The 6300-nt window shown below is 37.8% G+C and overlaps 1 non-coding gene across 1 annotated transcript; it reads left to right on the top strand.

Annotated features, from left to right (window-relative positions):
- Positions 1-278: 278 nt before the first annotated feature.
- Positions 279-384, top strand: LOC140858877 (small nucleolar RNA R71). The gene has a single exon (XR_012142282.1). It is a non-coding gene; the product is annotated as a small nucleolar RNA R71 (small nucleolar RNA).
- The last annotated feature ends 5916 nt before the right edge of the window (positions 385-6300 follow it).

Raw genomic sequence — 6300 nt, 5'->3', positions numbered from 1 at the left:
AAGACGATCTAATTTTTGGGACAGTTCATCTACCTTTTGATGGATATCTATGGCATTTCCTACTTCATATATTCCACCTCTTTTTTGGTTTAACATGGGTTTAACTCTAATAGAGGCAGACATATGATGTAATAAATTTTCACTTAAAATTTCAAACAGTTGCCATGCCTCATCCTCACTTTTCAACATAAATGTCCCACCGCATGATGCATTGACCATTTGTCGATGTCTTTCAGAGAGCCCATCATAAAAATATTGTATTAACTGCCACTTGGGTACAACATGGTGGGGATATTTTCTAATAAGGTCTTTTAATCTCTCCCATGTTTCATGAAATATTTCTCCATCTAATTGGGAAAAACTAGTTATGGCTTTCCTTATTTGATTAGTTTTTCCTATGGGAAAATATTTCTTGAGAAACTCTCCTTGCAGCTGGTCCCAGGTTGATATAGTCATGGAATCCAAAGTATGTAGCCAGTATTTGGCTTTGTCCGTAAGTGAAAAAGGGAATAATTTCAACCAAAGAGCATCATCGGAGAAGTTGTGAATTTTGACAGTTGAGCATATTTCAAGAAATTCTTCAAGATGTTTATAAGGGTCCTCATTACTAAGACCATAAAATGAAGGTAACATTTGGATTATACTGGACTTAATTTCATATTGAGTGGCCTCCACAGGGGGTACTTGAATACAAGGAGAGTAGGTATATGTGGAAGGAGTAAAGTGTTGGGAAATGTGTCCCAAAAAGCCAATCGTCAAGCTGTTAACGGTTGAGCAACCAAGTATTGTAATTGATTTGTTAATAAATAAAATATATTTGGCATTTTCATCATAAGCTTTCATCTTCTAATGAACTCCGTTGTTATGATGAAGTCCTTAGGACTATTTAAGTTCGATAAAGAGAGGATTTATCGATTAGTCCTTAAAACTGTTCACGACCAAATGATAGGCTGTTAATAAGGACGACAGCTTCTATCGAGCATAGGTCGCTGTAGGCCATATGGGTTGGTTGTCCTCTTAACCAAGGAGTGTGGAGACACTGGTATGGCATACATTTGAGATGTAAGGGTACATCATCATGGAACGTGACCAACTCCAGAGTATTCTACTGTCGAGAATATCTCTGATGGGATATAGGTATAAGTGTCCCTTAGACCTGAGATCGCCTCAGTGACTTGCAAGCAACTCACTGTGCTTTGGTACTGGACTAACTAAATTTTTAATTCAGGGACGGAAGGCTTCTGGGCACAGTCAAGTACTTGTGAAGTCAGAGTGTGATCGAGATGGGATTGACCACTCCAAGAGTTGGAGAAGAATGAGTCGCTGTATTTTAATTTAGCAAAATCTTGGCCAGGATAATCCATCAGATGGATTTGATATTTTGAAATACAATGTGGACAACTTGATCAGAGTTGACAGTTAAACTCTGAGGTGTCCTATGATCATTTTGGTCAAGGGGATGAATTATATGAAAACTATATCCGCATGGGTTCTAAGGATGTTGTTCTACACATTCGACCTATCCGGTCGTCGGGTACCATTGCTAGATGGTCACTTCGATTGGTATAGGAATTTATTCCTATACAACTGGTTTAGGTTCAGACCTATGAGGTCACACACATTAGAGTTCATGATCTGATCAGATGGTTGATCAACGATTAAGAATCGTTCTAGGGTTAAATGATCAATACGATTGACATTTAATCCAGTGCAAGTGTTGCAGGAGGATCGATTAGCAATTCGATTGCTAATTGGCTTAATTTGATTAAGCCAATGGGCTGAGATTAAGTCTAATTAAACATAATTTAATTAGATTTATTTTGAGCTTGATTGGATCAAGTCCAATTGGTTTATTGGATAAGCCAAGTGCAAGGAAAAACTAGTCCTAGTTCAACTAGGACTTGGGTCAATCTAATTTCTAATTTGATTAAAAAATTAAATCAGATTTAAATCTAATTTAATCTAATTAAATTAGGTTCTTAATTGAGTTAAGACCTATTTTACTTAGGTTGATCTAATTTTGATTTGATTTGGTTTGGGAAACCAAATTAAAACAAGTCATAAGACAGAATCCTAGTAAGACTAGGATTCCACCTTGCGCCACATAAGCCTTCTCCACGCCCTCTCTCTTATTCAATGCCAATCTCCACTTATTTTGTGCGACAAAAGCCCTCTCTCAGATCTCTCCCACGTTTACAAAAGGTCTCCTCTCTTCTTTCTTACATGGAAGGTGGTTTGGATCAAATCTAAAAGGAATAAGTTTGGATTTCGAATTCTATGAGATAGAGTTTTAAAAATCCAAAACTCTTTCAATTTTGCACCGAATTTATCCAATTTTTTTTTGGAATTTTTATGGCTTTTAGGGTATACATTGTGCACCCTTTTCTGTTGATCCATACATGAAAATATGAAGGAGGTGCTCAAGAGTTGGGCGTCCCTTAACTTGCCATGTTTGGATAAGCCTTGACTAGGTGTTTGACCTAGACAAGGACTCTATCATATATCTCTATATAAGATGAGTTTCTTCATGAAATTTTAGAAAAAGTCAGAGAGTTGAGAGACCTTTGTGTCATCCAAAAATCAGAGAGAAATACCTTTGGGTCGTGGAGATACAAAAGACACAAGTTTGGGTGTCTAGAGAGAAAAACGTGAAGAAGAAGAGGGTCTTCTTCTTGGATTTTTGTTTTCACATCTTTCCTCCCTCCATCTTGAGTTTTCTAAGAGTGTCTCAGATCTAAAACTCTTCCTTCTACTTTCCATCTTTGGAAGAGTCCAAATCAAGAAGAAGGAGGCACCTGATCAACCATCAAAGAAGGATCAGCGCAGTACTAGCATACTGTGCTGATTTCCTGAAGCAGGACTTCTGATCGAGATTCGTGGGCTCGTGTGGACGACTCCTAGTGGCCGAACGTATGCGCGGCTTGCAACATGATCCTCAAGCCCAGATCAGCAAGGTTAGAACATCTAACTTGCAAGGTAATAGATCTGATCTATTGTTTAATACATACATTAGATGTAGTATAGAAACATGTTGATATGATCAACATGTAGTTCATGCTATATTTATATATTTTAATTTCTGATTTAATGCCATGTAATAATCATGTAATAGGATCTTAGATCTAGGGATTTTCTGATCTTAGAAAATAAATTTTGATTTATTTTAGTCTTCCGCTGTATGATCTTGAAAAAGTTTCAAGATCTAACCCTCTTTTTCAAGGTCTAACCCTGAAACCCTAGATCTGGTTCCTTCAATTGGTATCAGAGCCAGGTTCTTTATTACATGATTATTTATACATGCTTAGATTATTTTTTAGATTAGATCTAATTTATAATCTGATTATTAAATCTGAAATTAAAATTTTAGATCAATCACAAACTGCAAGGTTGTCCTGCTGTAAGGTTTACCCCTTACAGTGCAAAGGTTGTCCTAGTTTGTGTAGATCTATCTTTAATCATAAATTTATTAGATATGATCTAGATTAAATTTATGATTTATTAGATTTAAAAGATGTTTAAATCTGAAATAAAATCTCTTTGTTAATAATTTTTGTGCAAAGAAATTGTTTAAAGTTGAAATTATTTCAATTACATGAACCTGTTTAGATTAGATCTAAAGTAGTTTCATGTTTATTTCATTTGCATCTTGATTATGAATCAAACATGCAATATAGTTGGTAGAATCATATTGTAAAATTATTTTACAAATATAAAATTATTTTTTGAAAAGCCGAACCCAACCCTCAGCCCAAAACTTAATTAAGAATTAAGAAGTTGTTTGATTAGGTTCTAGGATTGTGAATTGAAGAACCTAAGACACAAATCATAACACATTGGATTAATGGGTTAGTGGGAATTAGGTCCATTAATTGGGTTAGACCTATGGTTAGATTAAAGATGGACTTAATTAGAGAATTGACTAAATCTAATCAATTGTTGTCTTAGATTAGGTCAAGATTCTCTAGATCAATTGCAATAGTTGTAGTTGGTCAAGTCCATATCTTTAACGAGAACCAAATGGACTTGATTCTTGGCTAAGCGGTCTAGCATGAACTGTTAGGTTGATCTAATCGAAACTAATTAAACCAGTTGGTGTCTAAGGTAAACCAGACCGGTGGTTTTTAATTGGGAGCCCGCTTACCTGGCCATTTCTGATGGTGTCTAAGGCAAGCTTTGGCAGACCCTCCCACTGATCGAACTTACCTGACCTCTTGGTGAAATTATGTTTTGATCGGATCACTTGACTATTCGAGCTGACCCATGTCAGCTAGATAAATCAGTGTGACTGATTTAGGTGCTCCTAGACCAGCCCTGGTCTCCCTTAAGCTGACTTGGTGAAGCCAGTGGGAGGATCATGATAAGCTGGTTCATCTGACCTCATCCTCTAAATTATTTAAATCCTCTAAAATTATTAGGTCCTTAAAATGACAAAGTTATGGAGATAACTGAGTCATAGCCTCCCATTAAGGTGTTTGATAATGAGTCCATTAACTCAATAATCATTGCAAACCCAAAGGCCTGGTGCTTGTTGACTAATAGAATTATCACTCATCATATGATGACTTGGAAGTGTCTCTCTAATGGTGGTTAGGTGAGCCAACCAAAGTTGGGCTTAATCATTCATTGGTTAGATACACCAAGTATGATCATGCTAATGGTTGGACCTAACTAGATCCTTACAGTGGAGGCCAAAGCTTACTGATTAGGTTTCTGGGGCAAAATTAAAATTACTAGAAATTATTTAGAGAAACAATTGTTTATGAACCTACCCTTAGATGTACATGGGTTGACCAACCAAAGTTGGGCTTGTGTGCAATCTAAGTGGATTCTAGTACCCGCTAAGGAATTAGGATAATTCCTTGAGTTGGAGGTAGAGGCTACCAATTCGAATAAAATAGTGGGAGAAACCTTTTGATTAAAGTCCAAATCTTTAGGTTTAATGAATCAATTACTAATTAGGTTATAGTTCTCCTTTTTGCAAATATGGCCACTTCCCTATCGCTCCGATCATTGTTGGACAATGATAAGTTGGTGGGACCCAACTTCGGTAGCTGGTACCGAAAGTTGAAGAAAGACCTGGAGCATGAACGGATCCTATATGTGATAATAGATCCTGCACCTGAGGAGCCAGCTGTCAATGCACGTGGAATAATCAGAGACACTTACCAGAAGTGGCTCAGTGATCGGACCACGGTGCGCTGTATCATGCTGGCTATCTTGAGCGACGAGTTCAGTCGCAGATTCGAGATGGCTCAGCCAAAGGACAAGCTTCAAGTGTTGGAGGATGCCTTTGGCACACCCGATGACGTGGAGAGGCACAAGACTAGTTGTGCCATCTTCAACGCCAAAATGCGGGATGGTGCCTCTGTCACTGATCATGTATTGTACATGATCGAGCTGATGGAATGATTGAGCAAGCTCGACTTTTCCTTGTATGAGCAGCTTGGGAAAGATGCAATACTGAATTCGCTGCCCAAGTCTTATCTCCCATTCCTCACTCATTATAGAATGACAAAGCCTGAAGAGAACTACCACGGGTTACTGGGGTTGCTTCAGAACTTTGAGAAGGATCACCAACTTCACAAGGAGTCGGTGAATTTAGTGGGAGGTTCATCTTCTGGTTCTCGATCTTTTAAGAAAGGGAAGAAGAACAAGAAGAAGAAAGTAAAGAAGGTGCAAGTTCAGGCTAGGACATCAGTGCAGAGCCAGACCAAAAAGGTCAAGCCTGATAAGAGTCTATTCTACTGGCAAGCACCCTAGATTAGATAGTGTGGCAGATATCTACTTATGGCACTGTAGGCTAGGTCATATAAACAAGAACAGAATAAACAGGTTGACTCAAGAGGGAATCCTTGAAGTTAGTGATTGTGAATCACTTCCAACCTGTGAGTCCTGTCTTCTTGATAAAATGACCAAGTCACCTTTTACTGAAAAAGGTGAGAGAGCTACTGAGCTCTTGAGCCTAGTACATACTGATGTATGTGGGCCCATGAGCACTAGTGCTAGAGGTGGATATTTCTACTTCATAACTTTCACGGATGACCTATCCCGATATGGATATGTCTATCTGATAAAACATAAGTCAGATTCATTTGAAATGTTCAAACGATTCTGAAGTGAAGTAGAAAAATAAACTGGGAAGAGTATTAAAACTCTTCGATCTGATCGAGGAGGAGAATACCTTTCTAGTGAGTTTCTCACATATCTAGGAGAGAATGGAATTCTCTCCCAATGGACTTCTCCAGGAACACCACAGCATAATGGTGTGTTTGAAAGGAGGAATCGGACTTTGTTAGACAT

Source organism: Elaeis guineensis, chromosome 6, assembly GCF_000442705.2.
Source record: "Elaeis guineensis isolate ETL-2024a chromosome 6, EG11, whole genome shotgun sequence".
NCBI classification, from domain to species: domain Eukaryota; kingdom Viridiplantae; phylum Streptophyta; class Magnoliopsida; order Arecales; family Arecaceae; genus Elaeis; species Elaeis guineensis.
Note: the sequence above shows the minus strand (reverse complement) of the source record. Positions and strands in the feature narration are given on the sequence as shown.